Below are 15,981 nucleotides of genomic sequence, written 5' to 3' on the forward strand. Positions count from 1 at the left end.
TATACACATACTAATCAGCTGCATGATTTAAGATGAATAAAAATGAATACATTAAATATGATTAAAAATGCTAAAAATGAATGAATAAATTTATCTTCTATTTTTATAAATCTTCCATTTTTATGATAACATTTAACATCATAAAAAATAAATAAATTTTATTTAAACTCTATCATTTACGGATTTATTATCATTTAAATACAAGTATTAAGAATAAATATTTCCCTTATGAAAGTTATGTCAGTGATAAAATAAAAAATATCAAAAAATAGCCAAACAACGCATAAAAGTGAAGCATATTTTGATCAAATTTAAATAAAAAATTTCCATAAATATAAGTTTCTAGCTTAGAATATTCTATCTGAATGCTAAAAATTCGACTAAACTGTTTAAAGTTTACTATCATTGGCTTATCTTTGACAAATATTATTGGAATTAGTGGTTTTATTAACAAAAGAGTTTTGCACTGAACAACAAAGCAAGCATCCTTTACCAACCAATTAACAACACCTATTTCCAAAAAAATAAATATATAAATAAATAAATAAAAATAGAAGATTTACCTCCGTAAATTCTTTGCAAGTGGAATGAACTCACAATCTACAAGAATTACAAAAACAGCCTTTTAAAATTATAAAATGATATAAAAAAGAAAAAAAGGTCTTCTGATCACTCCTATTTTATAATTTTGAGTGTTCCATTTTTTCTATAAAAAATTAATTTCAAATTATTTATTTACGCTCATAAAAAGTTTCTGATTTATCTAAACAACACATAAGGCATATTAAGAAAAATATGTCTTACTCCAATTTTTGTTTTTGTTTAAAGTAACAATAAAATATTCTATAAACACCAACTGCTAATAATCTATGTGCATGTAAAACTTTAAAATACATCTAAAATAAATTCTTAAGTGCTTAATGTAATTGCAAACTCTCTAACAAATATTATGAAGAAAACTGTTATCACTAATAAAAATTTTTGCACTGAATAGCAAAACAAGCATCCTTAACCGACCAATCAAAACACCAATTTCCAAAAAAAGGAAAACTAAAAATAGAAAAATGGAAGATTTACTTGTATACACACTTGTAGACAGATCGGCACTCGCAATCTTACAGAAATCACAAAAGCTACCAGCCAAAATGATATAAAGAAATAGGAACCATTGCTGTTACTCAATTCTAGAACGAGTAAAGTGCTTCAGGGCTTGGGAAAATTTACCTCTTTTTCCTTACTCCAGGAAAAGGAATAGGAACTCAAGATAAATATGGACTCTTGGTTTGCATATGTAATGCTGTTTTTATAAGATGGAAAATTCTTGACTTTTTTTGGTTGTTTATTTTTTGTGTTCGCACCTTTCTCAAATGTATTGCATGTTTTTGGATAGTGTGTTTTCTTATTTGAGCTTATAGAAGTATAAACGTCTTTTATATTGATTTAAATTTCATTGTAAATTGCTCAGAATTTCTATATAAAATCAATTTTTAAAATTAAATAAAATAATTTAGTGTATAACTTGCGTTTAGTTCTATTTCTGTTGAAACTCAATTTTTTTACTACTGTGTCATCGTGTAACAACTAAGAATTTGTGAGAAATATCAATAAATTAAAATAATCACGCTATCCAAAAAGCCAACTAATTTAAACAATAACAATTTGATTGAGTTATCCCATTATCTGAAATTAAGTCTCCAAATTGCTAATATTTGGAGTAAAATTGAGTTTAAAATCGGTTTTTTCCCTGAAAACAAACTGAATTTTACTAACCCTGAAATACTAATCCTGATGTTAATATCTGGGGCATTTATCAAATTTCTTATCAGTGTAGTCCATCGTATATTGAGAAAACTAATTGCATCCCTAAACTTCGACTTAAAAAGCCCAAAATATATGTCCAAAATCATGATATTAAACGATCTTCCATCACCCTGTATTGTTCGAATTCTAATCATAGGTTTGAGTTTTCTTCTGCTAAAATCATTCCTTAGATACAGAAAAATAAATAAATGACGTTATGTTATTTTTCTTAATTGCTATAATATTTCAAACTATCTAATTCTTTGTATTATATTTTTATGTAATTGATGATAGATTCAGTCAACTTATGTGTTGATTGTTTGATTATAGCAACTTAATTTTTCAAATCGCAAAAATTAAAGAAATGTCCTTAAAATAATTTAAGCAAACAAAATGGTGCCGTTGCTCTATAAAAGATCTTGTACATTAACAATATCTAGTATTAGGTAATTTGCAGATTATCCAAATTTCTAAATAATTTGTGGATTAGCTGGGTAATTTGAGAAATGAAAAGAATTTTTGGCGCATTTACTTGTCATCCTACCTAATCTGTACATTAATGAGATAGTTTGTAAAATAACTAATTTCTACACTTTAGAGCAGTTACCATACGTAATCTATTCAATTATGTTTCCATTTTCTCTTTGTTACAAATATCTAATTCGATTTTTTATTGTAATATAAACCGTAAAAATATATTTGAAAAATTAGTAAACGTGGGTGACCAAATAGAAGTTGAAAAAAAAAACTGTAATTTTCTTGTCCTATGTCAACTTTTTTCTAAGTATTATTTAATTGGTCATGACATCCTACGAAGGCAATATTGCTTCCTTTATTTAAATTCAGAATAGCGTTCCTTTTACCTTCCTGTTCCTTTCCTTCCCTCGTCTAAACTAAAAGTTCGCCAACATTCGATATGTCGCCACGTGTTATTGACAACCGTATCAGATTTCTGTAATCAAGATTTTCCCAAACTCAATACCAGGAACGAAGAAGAGAATCTGCTGCTGCATGACGTTCTGATTTTCCTGAGTCTACATGGGGGTGTATACAACTCCACCCCTCATTTCCATAAACGACCCCTCTTTTCTTTTGTTACGTCACGATTCCGACCATGACCCCCCTCTTTCCGGAAAATATCGTCAGAAGTTATCGTATATAAATATATATACGTGTCATCCATCAATATAAGGTTTAGAAGTGGGGTTGGTTTTGAAAAAAAAAATGTATATAGTCCATCTAAAACTTGTTCGTCACATTGGCGAACTGATACAACGCCAAATAGAACTTTTGGTATCACCTTCCCCCCTCGAATTTTCTGCCACTTCTGTTTCTTGATACGAAAGTTTTTTGATGAATTACCTTCCATTTTAGAAGCGTCTAAAATCTCGTCTGAGCGATTTAGGTACCCCTCTACCCTCAGACGATAACTCATACTTATACGTCCTTATTCCACACCCCCTCTAACGCATACGCATAGGGAATCCGGGTGTTAAAATGATAGGACATTAAAAAGGGAAAAAAATCATTCTATGCCCCTCACCCCCTTTTTGCCACATATTTCACAGAAATTCGACGCTGTTTTTATTCTTTTGTTTTTTGTTGTTACTTTCTTTAATTTCAACCCTCATCCCTCTATTTTAGCAAATGTTGTGGTGACATTCGGAGGTGAGGGGTAGGGATCCACCCCCACATATCGAAAATTACCTTTGTCGTGAAAACTTACCTTCCTCCTCTTTTAGATCCCCCTCATCAGCGCTTGTGAAATATGCTTCTGCGTCATTTCAGCGGTCGATAGTTGTGGAAAGTTTTCTTTTATTGTTATTTCTTCTTATTATTTTTTTCATTTTTTTTTCTTCTTAAATCTTGGTAAAGAAGTTAGAAGAAATGATAAATGGAGCTACGAGACGCAAAACTTATGACGTAAAATGCTGTTAAGATTCTCAGTTTTTTTGTGCGGTTTTCTTGGTACTTAGGTTGACTAAATGCTCCCTGGCCGCAAATTTTATCTTGATGAAACAAATTATTTTTCGTAAAAAAAATTCTGTTTTTTTTTTAAGAATCTTAAAATCTAATTTTTTAGAGAACTAAGAAAAATAAAAATACTTGTAAAAATAAAATATTTGAAACCATAATAAAGTATTTTGTTAATATTTAAGCTCCGTTATTACATCATTTTATAGAAAGAGAAAAAAGAGCAGTGTGCAAAAAAAAAAAAAAAAAAAAAAGAAGAAGAACTTTCTAAGCAACTTTGGATTTAATTATTGGATGTTAATGTACCAAGAATCATTTTAATGATTCGAGGGCTTCACTTTAAATATAATAATTAATTAGCGTAAACGGCATTTTCAGCTACAATATTGGAATCTTTCTCTGCATAAACATACCTTTTTTACGACTGCTTTGGATTTCTCAAAATATGAAACATAGCCGCGACCAGGAAAATGTGGATAGTTTAGGAAGGAGAACGGTCAGAAGTTTGGACCCTTTAATGCTAATTTTACAATTTCAAAGACAATCCCATACAAAAAATAGTGGTTAGTTACTTATAATTACTTTATTAAACAGTAGTCGAAAAATTTTTGATTTTAAGGTGCACAAATTGCTGTATCTTTTTAAAGAGAGAAATTTTATAAGGCAAAATACGAAATTTGAAGGAAATCGGTCTAAAATTTTTAAGGAAGTATTTGACCGATTTCGTTCAAATTTTGTTTTTTGCCTTATAAAGTTATTTTCTTTTAAATGATATAAAAATTTATACACCCTTAAATCCAAATTTTTTCTGCTATTATTATAAAAATAGTAATAAGTAAATTTTAAAAACTATTTCTGGCATGGAATTTCCTTAGGAATAACAAATTTTGTAATTGTATGTAAAATTTTTTCAATTCACGTAAAACGTTTCGGGATATACCGAAATACGAAAAAAAGCAATTAATATCTAGTTGTCCAAACTTTGGTGACTGGTACACGTTAAATCTGTCGGGTCACAAAGTCCTCCATGTTCCCATAACAAATTAAAACTTTGGGGGTACTGGATTGAAGATAGATCGTTGTCTGATTCAGGTCAAAATTACGGATGTGAAGGAATGTGGATGAATTAATTGGCTCTCCAAATAAGCGGGTGTGACGTATTAGTGTGACAGAAGTCGAATTCTTGGCCATAGATGGCGCCCCTGAGAAACAAGAACAGTCGAACCCTCTGTGCCTGAATGGCTTACGTCAAAAACAACAACAGTTAAAATCTTCGTTTTTCCTCTGATTAATTTTTGGAGGAGAGAGTATATGTTTTTTAGCATTAAAAAATTTTAAACAATGTGCAGTATTTACAAGCAGCTATTTAAATCATAATTAATTAAAAGTCTAGTTTTTCCTTGTATTAATTTTTACAGGAAGGAGTCTATATTTTTAAGTGTTGTAAAATTTTAAACAACCTCTGGTATTTACCCATAGTTATTTAAAATTTCATAATTAATTCAAAGTTTCGTTTTTCCTCATATTAATTTTTGTAAGTCTATACTTTTAAACGCTGTAAGATGTTGTTGTAAACGTTATTGTAGACAATTATTGATATTAACTAGAAACTAAAATATTTCCTAATTTGAATTAAGTTCATATTATTATAAACTTTTAATATCTAGCACTATCTAATTCAATTAAATTACAAACCTCAACAAATTTCTAACAGAAAAATCCCATAAGCAAAGTATCTCCCACATTTACTCAACCCCAAGCAACGCGTAGGATTTGCAAGTACTTTACTTGGACATATAAAAGTGGCAGCAGTCCCATAAACAAGGACACCCGAAATCGTAAATCTTCCTCCTTTCTTTTAAGAGCATTGCATCTTTCTCGAAAATGTGATACAAAAACTTGCTTGATAACAGCACTCAAATCGTAACAGAAAGTCGACCACTTTTTTTGGGTATAATTTTCGCCAAAAGCAATGCCTATCTCTGAACTATTGTGTTTCGTCTATTTAGTAAGCTCCCTAGAAGGTCTCAGTTTTATGACACAGAGGAGGGAAATGAGTTGAAGGATTTGAACAGTTTGTTTTCTGAATCACAATCATGAAAAATGCTGAAAGCAAAATAGAATTGAAATGCTGAAGGACAAGGTAAAGGAAGAACGATAAGGATGAATCAGTTCATTTACTCACGAAATTTATTATTCTAGATAAACTTTTTCAAGTATTATTAATTTGAGTTTGATAAAATAAACAAATTTATTTATAAAATAATGAAATTATTTGTTCTTAGTATGCTATATTTAGCAAAAAATTTATAAAAAGGATTTTTTATGAGCCAAATTACTAATGCAATTTAGTCGTTTTTTTTTATCGTCATTAAAATGCTTAACGACCAGGGTCTTATCATTAAAATTGTTTATCACAAGAAAAATATGCTGTTTTCCTTTGTTTCTTTGAGAAATAGAAGATTTTAACTTTTTTTTCGTTTAATATAATCAAAATTAATGATTAGACAAGCTTCTTGCCATAAGGAAGTGTAGAAAAATAGCAAAATGCTAGGTAAATATTCGTTATTACTAAACACTGCGGCGAATTGTGGGAAAACGAAATTAGCATCAGCTCAATATTTCAGTTTGAAATAATAAGAGTTTTTAATCATGAATTTATATAATTTAATTTCTATGACGTTTAAAAAACAATGAGCATTTTTGTAGGCAATCAACATTAATTCCGAATCCTGATGTTGACCACCATATCTAGTGTCGTTACTAGTTGACTAGAAAAAAAATTATTACTAAAAATTGTTAATAATAACATACTAGAAAGAAATAATGCTAATAAATACTAAAGCAAAACAAATTTTCAAAATTTCCGAAACAACATTATAACAGCGTTTTCCATTTCTCAAAAGCTTCAGCAACACATTTCAAACGTCTTTTTCACCCAAGTTTAAATTGAGACCTATGTCCTAAAATCATTGTTTTAAAAAGTAGATTTCTTAAGTAATTCTCAGTTATTAATGTTTTGTTCACAATACCTCATTTAAATATATGTAAAGTGTGTTAATAAAGTATACTTCATGATGATTAACAAAATACAGATTAATTTTATAAATCGACTGTGCTAACTTTATAAATTATGCTTTATACTCATACTTAAAATGTGCACACGTTTAAAAGTGAGTGAATCATTTTATACTCTTGTTTAAAATGGTTTGTAACGTTTCCTGTACCTAAACGTTCTTTACTTTTTAACAAACCACAAATATAGGTTTAGACATTTAAGATGTTCATTAACTGCATTCTAAATTTTAAATAAAATATGCCATTTAAGTTACTCTTCCAGCAATGTGTGGGGTCGGAATTTTTCTTCGAGTACTTTGATCATTACTTTAGTATCAATTACTAAAAGTCATTCCGTATTGGTATAGATATGTAAGAAGTCATAAAATCACATAATTGCATTTTTAATAAGACACGTTATTAAATCCTTTAATTTACTTGTACAGGAACATGCGTGGTCAAGATTAATTTTTTGAAAACTTTGATCATTATATTAGTATCAATTGTTAAGAATCAGTTGTATAGGTATAAATACGCAAAGAAGTCTTAAAATCACATTATGATTCTAAATGAAATACGTGATTGAATCACTTAATTCAGTTGCCCAGAAAAATGCATGTACAGGATTTTTTTACTTCGAGCACATTGATCATTACTTTAGTATCTATTGCTATTGCATCATTAACAAAATCTATGCAGAGAAAATGCTACATAAATCAGACAAAAGATAAACATGGAATTAAATGAAGGATAGCATATAATATTACCGAACTTTTTTACGGTCATATTTAATTCAGCTACCCAAGCAAGCTGCCCAATAAAATACCCCCCTCTGTAAAACAATGTCCTTTTCATCTGATTGTTGCTAATAGAAATCTTAATTGCTGACTTGAGTTCAAAGCAGCAGCTGTGTTTGAAATATTGAGACTTTTTTAATGTTGAATTTATTTATATAAATTAATTTTCATCACGTTTAAAAAGTTATGACTTCATTGTTGAAATTTTTCGAGGCAGTTAGCATTAGCTGCAAATCCTGATGTTGACCACCATATCAAACATCTTTATTAAAAATCATAAAAGGAAAATACCACCAAAGTTTTTTAGGAAAATCTTCTTTTCAGCTTCACATAAACTGTCACTTTATTGTCCTGGACCACTCTAGCGGACGCAAAAAAATTGTCTCGGAAGTTCAATTTTCCAGAGCTCTAAGTTTTCGGTCCTCCGCACGCCCCATTGGCCCATCTGTGGCACGTGACAAACATACGTAAGCATCGTAAGAAGAAACGTTTGCCAAACGGAACACAACATGGCGCCTTCCGAAGCCATTTTTCAAAGCTCTATTGTTACCATGGTAACCTTCGCACGGATGCCACCGGAAAGAAAGAAATGATGCTAGCCAAACTGTAATGAAACGGTTTTTACACGTACTCCTTTAAAAAAGAAGCGAAAAAGACCGTTCTGAATTATTTGGAGATTTTCTTTTTTAAGCCTATAAACTGCACTAGCTATTTTCGCGCTGGTCTTATAGATGAAAAGTATTTTAAAAAAGAAGAAACACTCTCAGAGTTTGTTTCTCCGTGCGTTTAAAAGCAAAGAGGAGATTTGAATGATGTGTTTTGGCTTTTCTTTTTCAGAAGGAATGTAGATATTTTTCCCGACGTTGAGTATCTACGAGCTAATGTGTATCTTGACTCAAAATGTTTACCTAAGCATAAATGATATGCGAGCTGAAAGCTTTTTAAAAAAGAATTCCAACTCAGCGAATGGCAATTTTGGAATGTTCTTTTTTTAGATAAAAAAAGGGCGGGAAACTGTTTTCTTCAAGATGGATATTACTCCATAGCACGCATATTTTATATACATTATAAAATCATGATGATTCATGCACGCCTCAAATCGTTTTACCAATGCATAGAGATCTTTTTTACTTTTATGAAAATGAAAGTAAACTTATATTAACATTTATTAAAAATATGTACTGAAAATTGTAAACATTTGGTGAAATATTTTGTAACTTGAAGAATATTTTCGATTTCATGGATGTGGCTTACTATATTTTCCCCAATGAAAGCAACGCAAACAAACATAGAAGAAAAAGCTGGCAATATTTTCAACAACGAAAGTATTTTATTTTATAACTGTCGTTGAACTGCAGGCCCAATTTTCAGGTTTACGACTACTAATGTTCAACTTCGTAACCTTGTAATTTTGAGCCCAATCCAGAAGACAAGGAAATTTCTGAATCAGTACCCCCAGAGGTATGATTTGTTATGGGAACTTGGAGGATTTGTGACCCGACAGATTTAACGTGCATCAGTCACCATTTACAACACGTTGAGTCTTCAGCCGGTGGGAATCGAACCCACGACCCTACCAAACAAGCTGTCCCGGCCCTCAACAGCGAAAGTATTGTATATAACTTCTTATCACACTTATAAATGTTAGCAAATTCACTCGCGGTTTCATTTGGAATTATACTGGTAGCGAAGAGAATTAGCTAATGAATATTTTCTTCACTGACATGACAGTTAATTGGTTGACAGTTAACAGACATGACAGTTAACTCCATGACTTAGAAAACTTAGATTTAGATAACTTAGAAAATTAATAAACCATGACTTAGATAACTTAGAAAATGCATAATGTTCACAAGCATTATGAATTTATCGCTACAAGCATCAAGCATTATGAAGTTATCGCCCTGTTCCTGACCAACCAAAAATCGGCTTCATAACCAATGGTGGTTATGTAAAATGACACCATTGCTTATTTTGATGCATTTGCTATATTGCTTATATCTTATTTTGTGTCCAGTTCTTGATTTTCTCAAACATTTGTCTTTCGTCTTATGCATGTTTTTTCAACAAAAAAAATTCTTCTTGAGTCTATTATCATGTGCCTATGTTTCTAATATGGCCAATAAGTAATGTTTTGAACTAGTGAAAAGTTTCTGTGGTAGGGAATTAGAAATAAAAGAGTATAGAAAAATCCATTATTTTAAAAGAAAGAAAGTAAAAGTGTGTTTATGTTTTGCAATGTGTTCCAGAACTTAACTGATAAATATTTTTTGCACCAAAATTAATTTAATTTATCTTTGAAAAGCAAAAACAAATATTTTGTAGCTTTAATGGCACTCAACTGTTAATATAGTTTTTTCTAAGCAAGCGATTGTAAAAATGAAAAGCAATTGATTAAAAATACAGATTGGTTTAAAACTATTATCCTTCAGCTTGGTGCAAATAAAAATTATGAAAAATAAACTTTTACCATTATATTGGCAACTAGATCATGCATTCTCATTTATAAATAGTGATTTTAATTGCTTTTGATCAGCAAATTAAGAATGATTGAGATTTTTAATAATATTTTTTTGTCCTGGATGTTTGAAGGAAAACAAATATGATTTTGCTCCTAAGGAAAAGTTTAAACCAACACTTCAGGTAATTAATTCTCGAAGGAAACATTTACTAACATACATAATTAAAGTAAGTGAGTTTAAAGCTTTTCTTTTTTAGAATAAGAAAGAGTAACCAAAATAGTGAAGACTTCTACAAAAGACTTATAACCAGATATCGTATTAGTAAACATAACTATGCTCAAGACATTGTTTCAATAAGACTATATAAATATAAAAAAGTTATAAAAAAAAGTTAAAATAAAAAGTAATATTTTTAAAAACCACGTTTTTGTAGTGAAGAATAATAATTAAAAAACAAAAATTTGAAAAACGAAATACGTGGGGCTCATGAAATACATAACAGTAATGTTATACTAGTGTGTGTATGTGTGCTCATGAGAATATGTGTATGTATATCTGTAATTGTAATTGTATCTGAATGTGTATGTGTATGTGGAATATGTTTGTGTATATGCATGTGTATGAGGATGTATCTATGGATGTGGATGTGCATGTGTATGAGTAAGAAAATCTATGTGCATGTGTATATGTACTGTTATGTATTTCATGCGCACCACGTTTTTCGTTTCTAAAATTTTTGTTTTTAACTGTTATTCTCCACTACAAAAACGTGGCTTTTAAAAATATTACTTTTTATTTTAATTTTTTTTGTTCTCACTTCCAAAATCTTAGTTTTTTTTTTACTCACTGTACACAAAACTTTTCAACTGACATGTGACACTAATTTGAAATAATCGAATCGATAACAAAAGACAATTGCGAAAATATTAATTTCTCTTTAATTTTAATTTTATTTTACTTTGTATGCCTTCTTTCTCTTCATTTTCATACATTGTCATCCAATTCTGAACTATGTGCCAAATTTGAAGTCTGTAGCTAGTTGGGAAGTTAGTTTAAAATCGATTACAAAATTCCACTGATACACGAAGGCAAGTTGATATAAACATGGTAAAAAAGGACAAAATTACATTGATAGCAAAATTTTTTTTAATTTTGTTTCTAAAAAAACATACTTATTTTAAAACCAACCATACATAAGCTTAATATACAACCTAGCCTAGTATCTAGCTTAGCCAATAATTTATACCAGCATAGCCAATTATATTGTCGCACTAGTGAACATCACATAAAAATACATTCCTTAATTGTGAACATGCTCAGACAAAAATGTTATCCAACATAAGTCAGTAACGTCATATTATGATTATTATACACTTATTTCTTAGCTTGTTTTTATCGGAATCGAAGAGGAAAAGTTAAGAGAGGGAAAAGTAACAGAAGCATCACCTTTTTTTCCCTTTTTATTTACCACTATCTCTCTGTCTCCCATGACAGGCCGATGTATTATAGAAGTGATGGGGGATATTAAGGGGGTAGATAGCCTATTATCCGCCCAAATATCCCTTTCCGAATCCACTGACCACAGCTGTGTGGCTACATCATCCCTTTTTACGCCTTTTTCTATTCGATTCTCCCTCTTCTTGCAATGATCATTTACTGACCGGCCGTCACACACACCACACTTCGATACACTCGCCAAAAATAATAATAATGATAAAAGTGGAGGAGAAAGGATACGGCTTTTTCACCTTATGGAATGGCAACAGGGACTGAAACCAAAATGAGAAACGGAATTTTTCGAGGCATTTTTGTGCATCGTTTTGGAACGTGTTAACCAGATTATAACGTTAGAGAAAAAGATTCGATTCGTTTGCTAATCAGGGAGGAAATGGTAATGACCATAATATGACTACAGTGAAAAAGATTCGAACCGTTTGTTAAACTGAGAGTGAATGGTAAATTCCATAATATGACATGAGTGAAAAAGATTCGAATCGTTTGTTAATCTAGGAGGAAATGGTAATTACCATAATATGACTATAGTGAAAAAGATTCGAATCATTTGTTAAACTGAGAGCGAATGGTAAAGACCATAATATGACATAAGTGAAAAGGATTCGAATTATTTATTAATCTGGCAATGAATTGTGATGACCAAAATGTAATATTAATGAATAAGATTAGAATCGTTTGCTAAATCTAAGGGAGAATAGCAATGATCATAAAAAATATTACTGAAAAGTCAAGTGTAGTGGGTAAGTGAATGGAGAACTAGAAACAATTGAGGGAAAAGTAGGAAGATATTGATATTGTTACTGATATGAAAAATAAAGTGGTTAGATCACGTTCAGCAGATGAATGAAAACAGAGCTGGGAAACAGATCATTGGTTTAAAACCTGGTTAGTTTAGGCCACGTGGAAGACCAGAAAAAAAGATCATTGGAGGATGTTGAAAAGAGACAAAGTAAGGAGCTAAATCTCAAAATCATCAAGAATGGATAGGACTGTCCTAGAACTTTCTTGAGAACTTAAATGACTATAAGGCCAATGAGTATTGGTGGGACCATAATATCGTTGGAATTAGCTGAAACCTAAATATGGGGCTAAGTTGAGCTATAGTATCGTATTTTTTTAAACAACTCGATTTTATAGCTGAAAACATTATTCATATAATTATATTATATTATTATATAGAATGAAAACATTATTCAATTTGCAATTCATTATTAAGGTTGCAGCAAATTTTTATTATTATTAGAAATATCGGTATTATAGTTTAATGTTCAACCAACTTTATTTTCAAAAGTTACGTAATAATAGTACTTTAATCTCTTCAAGTTCTCCTCACGCTAACTTTCCTAAAATAACGGCAAAGAAACTTTTTCGTGATATTATAAAAACCACAATAAAATTATTATGATAATTTCTTTTTAAACTTATACATGCTTATTAAAATGAACTATTTCATGTTTTATCACTCAATTTGATAAGCAAAAGTGCCAGATCATGAAATTATTCTAGCCGCAACTTTTCTCTTTAAAATAAATCAGATTTTAATTGAAAATTCTTATTCAGTACCATGAAAGAAATAAAAAATTGATGGAATCAATAAAAACCATAAAGTTTAAAAACTTATCGTGCAATAAAGCAAAAACGATTAGTTTTGAATTTGTTTTGTATTTAGTCGATTCAAAATTGACCGAAAAAGAGTGTTAAGTGTAAAAGTGTTAAATAGTGCTAAGTTTTCTTATATTTTTAATAAAAACATATAACATATGAAAATACTTTTGGATATGAAAATAATTTTGGATATGCTCATTTCTGCCATATTCATGCATAAAAATAATTTTTAATCATCATTAATTCACATGTAAACCATCTATTCGATAAACTAAGTTACGGCAGATCAAAATAAGTAATAAATTTTTTTTTAAATGTAATAAAAAAAATTGTTTACCATGCAAATTCATTTGATCATTGTCGTATATCCATATATGTCCCAGTTGTAGTGATTCTGTTTATAAAGTTTAAGTCTTATCAAGATCTTTTTCTCCATAAACTGACCATACATATTCCTTTCACTGGTCAACCATCATCCATTTCGATTCATTTTGAAAATATCTGAAACATAAATCAGCATTTTTATTTCAATCAGAATAAAATATCGTTTATTAAGTGTGCTTCCACATAAAATGTATTAAGTGCACAGAGAGTACGAAAATATAATAAGTTCGCTAATATGTGCAATGAGAAAAAAAATTCTGGTAAAATTGCTGCACTGTATGACATTTCTGGTTTAAAAAACCATAATTCTGGTTAATAAAACTAAAATATACTGTATTTAAACCATTTTTCGGTATTTTTCAGTAAGATTTTACTGAAAATTCTGGTTCTTTATATTATAGTTCTTATTACCACACATTTAGTAAAAAAGAAAAAAAAGTGTGAATTTAACAGAATGAATATTTTTGAAGCCATGATCTAAGGTATCATGATAAAATTAGCTCGTTTTATCATATGTAATAAGACCATATTTGATTGCTAATTTTACCAAATTCTATACAAAAGCTCTTCAGTGAAAATTACAAAGATTTTTGTAGTACCATAGAGTAAGAAATATGGAAAATTTTATCATATTTTTGTACTTTTGACCATACTTTTATCCTCAGTGCTTCATATAAATATTTTAAAAAAAACTCATATTATTCTGCAATATGTATTTACTCATTGTAGTATAATAAAAATATTTTAACTTTGAATTCAATTTATAATTTTATGGTGCAATATATAATTCTAGGAACTTGAACTTTAAGATGAAAATGCAACTGCATATTTAGACTTAATTTATTTTCCCTATTTAACTATTCACCATTTTTTCACCATTCATTTCACTATTCCCCTATTTATTTTTACTATTAAACTATTTATTTTACCATTTATTTTAAATTATTTTCCTATTTTTAGAACTAAACGCATACCATTAAAAACTTGTTATTATAGACTTTGTAAGAAAAATTAAAAATTAGGATTTTTTTTATAATTTGAATGCAACTAATTTATTAGAGACCTTTCATTTTTTGCTTGTTAGAGATTAGTCAATCAAAAACTATCTGTTTTAAAGCCTGTCAATCGAACCCATATTTTTTTTCTTCTAAATGCTTCAGATAAATAATAAATATGAGAAGTAACAATAAATATCTATCCGATTATCAATTAAATATATATTTATTAAATATATAGAGAGGAAAAGGAAAGAAATATTCAATATCTATTACATTTGTTATTAGCGGTTAATTGTTATTCAATTTTATCTGTAATAATAATGATTACCTCTTGGATCTCCAAATTCGTACCACAGGATGATAAATTCAGTTAATATTAAAGCTGAGTATTTAATAGAAAGTATTTACTTTTTAACAAAAAATCCATTAATTCAGAACAAAGGGTCATTTAAAGATTTTACTTTTACCACTGAAAGAAATCTACGATTGAATTGAGATTTTCTTTTGTTGCAACACTAAAGAGCAAGTCCTCATAGAACATTTGAACACTGAGACTTTTTTTTTTACATCAAAAGCAACCCCTGTTCGCATAAAATTGAGTTTTCGAAAGAACCCCAGTTTTAAAATTAAATTTGCAGACCCTATTCGCGGTGCGGCTGTTTTATTTTACTGGCGGTAAAATTAAAAACAGACAGCCGACCGCACGACTGCTCGCTAATTTAAGGGATGCTTTTTATTTAAAAAAAAAATGTTGAATAGGGGTTTAGAATCGATGGAGCTTCTGAAGTTCGAATTTGAGAGATAGAGACAATTGTATTTGTTCTGAGTTACTTATGACAAAAACAGTGTTTAAAATGTATCTAGATTATTATAACTTGATTAATCACATTAAAAAAAAGTTTTTTTTAATATGTGATAAAATATTGTCTTATTTAAGATATAGCACATCTCAAAAACTACTTGATATTCAATAATTCTTTAAATGTATTTTTTTTTTCTATAAAAGTTTCATTCTGATCTTGATACAGATATTAAAAATACTTCGTATATATATATATATATATATATATATATATATATATATATATATATATATATATATATATATACACACTAGACTTTGTATACACGATATTTTGTCACGTGCAGTCCTACCCAAATGATATTCAGTTCATCCCAAATTCGATTCATGCGAGTCTTTGTCCATACGAGATTCGGCTTATTCAAAATTTGATTCATGCGAGATTTTGTCTTACAAAAATTAGTACTTTTTAGATTCTTCCCACCGTGATGCTCTATTTTTTTCATTCAATATTTTATTCATACTTATTTACACGATACCTAACGATTCGAGCGAGATCTTGGTTTCACAATATTTTATCTAGCCGA

The 15,981-nt window shown here is 29.3% G+C and overlaps 2 long non-coding RNA genes across 2 annotated transcripts in view; one reads left to right on the forward strand and one right to left on the reverse strand.

The window, feature by feature from the left end:
• LOC107457176 (uncharacterized) overlaps positions 1–15,981 on the reverse strand; it is a 269,336-nt gene that overhangs the window by 151,173 nt on the left and 102,182 nt on the right. The window contains exon 2 of the long non-coding RNA XR_001585806.4: positions 13,548–13,711. This is a non-coding gene — a long non-coding RNA (uncharacterized LOC107457176). The remainder of the gene's footprint in view (positions 1–13,547; positions 13,712–15,981) is intronic.
• The window catches only part of LOC107457182 (uncharacterized), a 40,898-nt gene that overhangs the window by 19,767 nt on the left and 5,150 nt on the right, over positions 1–15,981 (forward strand). The gene's annotated exons all lie outside the window — the stretch shown is intronic.

This window comes from Parasteatoda tepidariorum, chromosome 5 (assembly GCF_982258835.1).
Source record: "Parasteatoda tepidariorum strain Cologne lab strain chromosome 5, Ptep-v5.0, whole genome shotgun sequence".
NCBI classification, from domain to species: domain Eukaryota; kingdom Metazoa; phylum Arthropoda; class Arachnida; order Araneae; family Theridiidae; genus Parasteatoda; species Parasteatoda tepidariorum.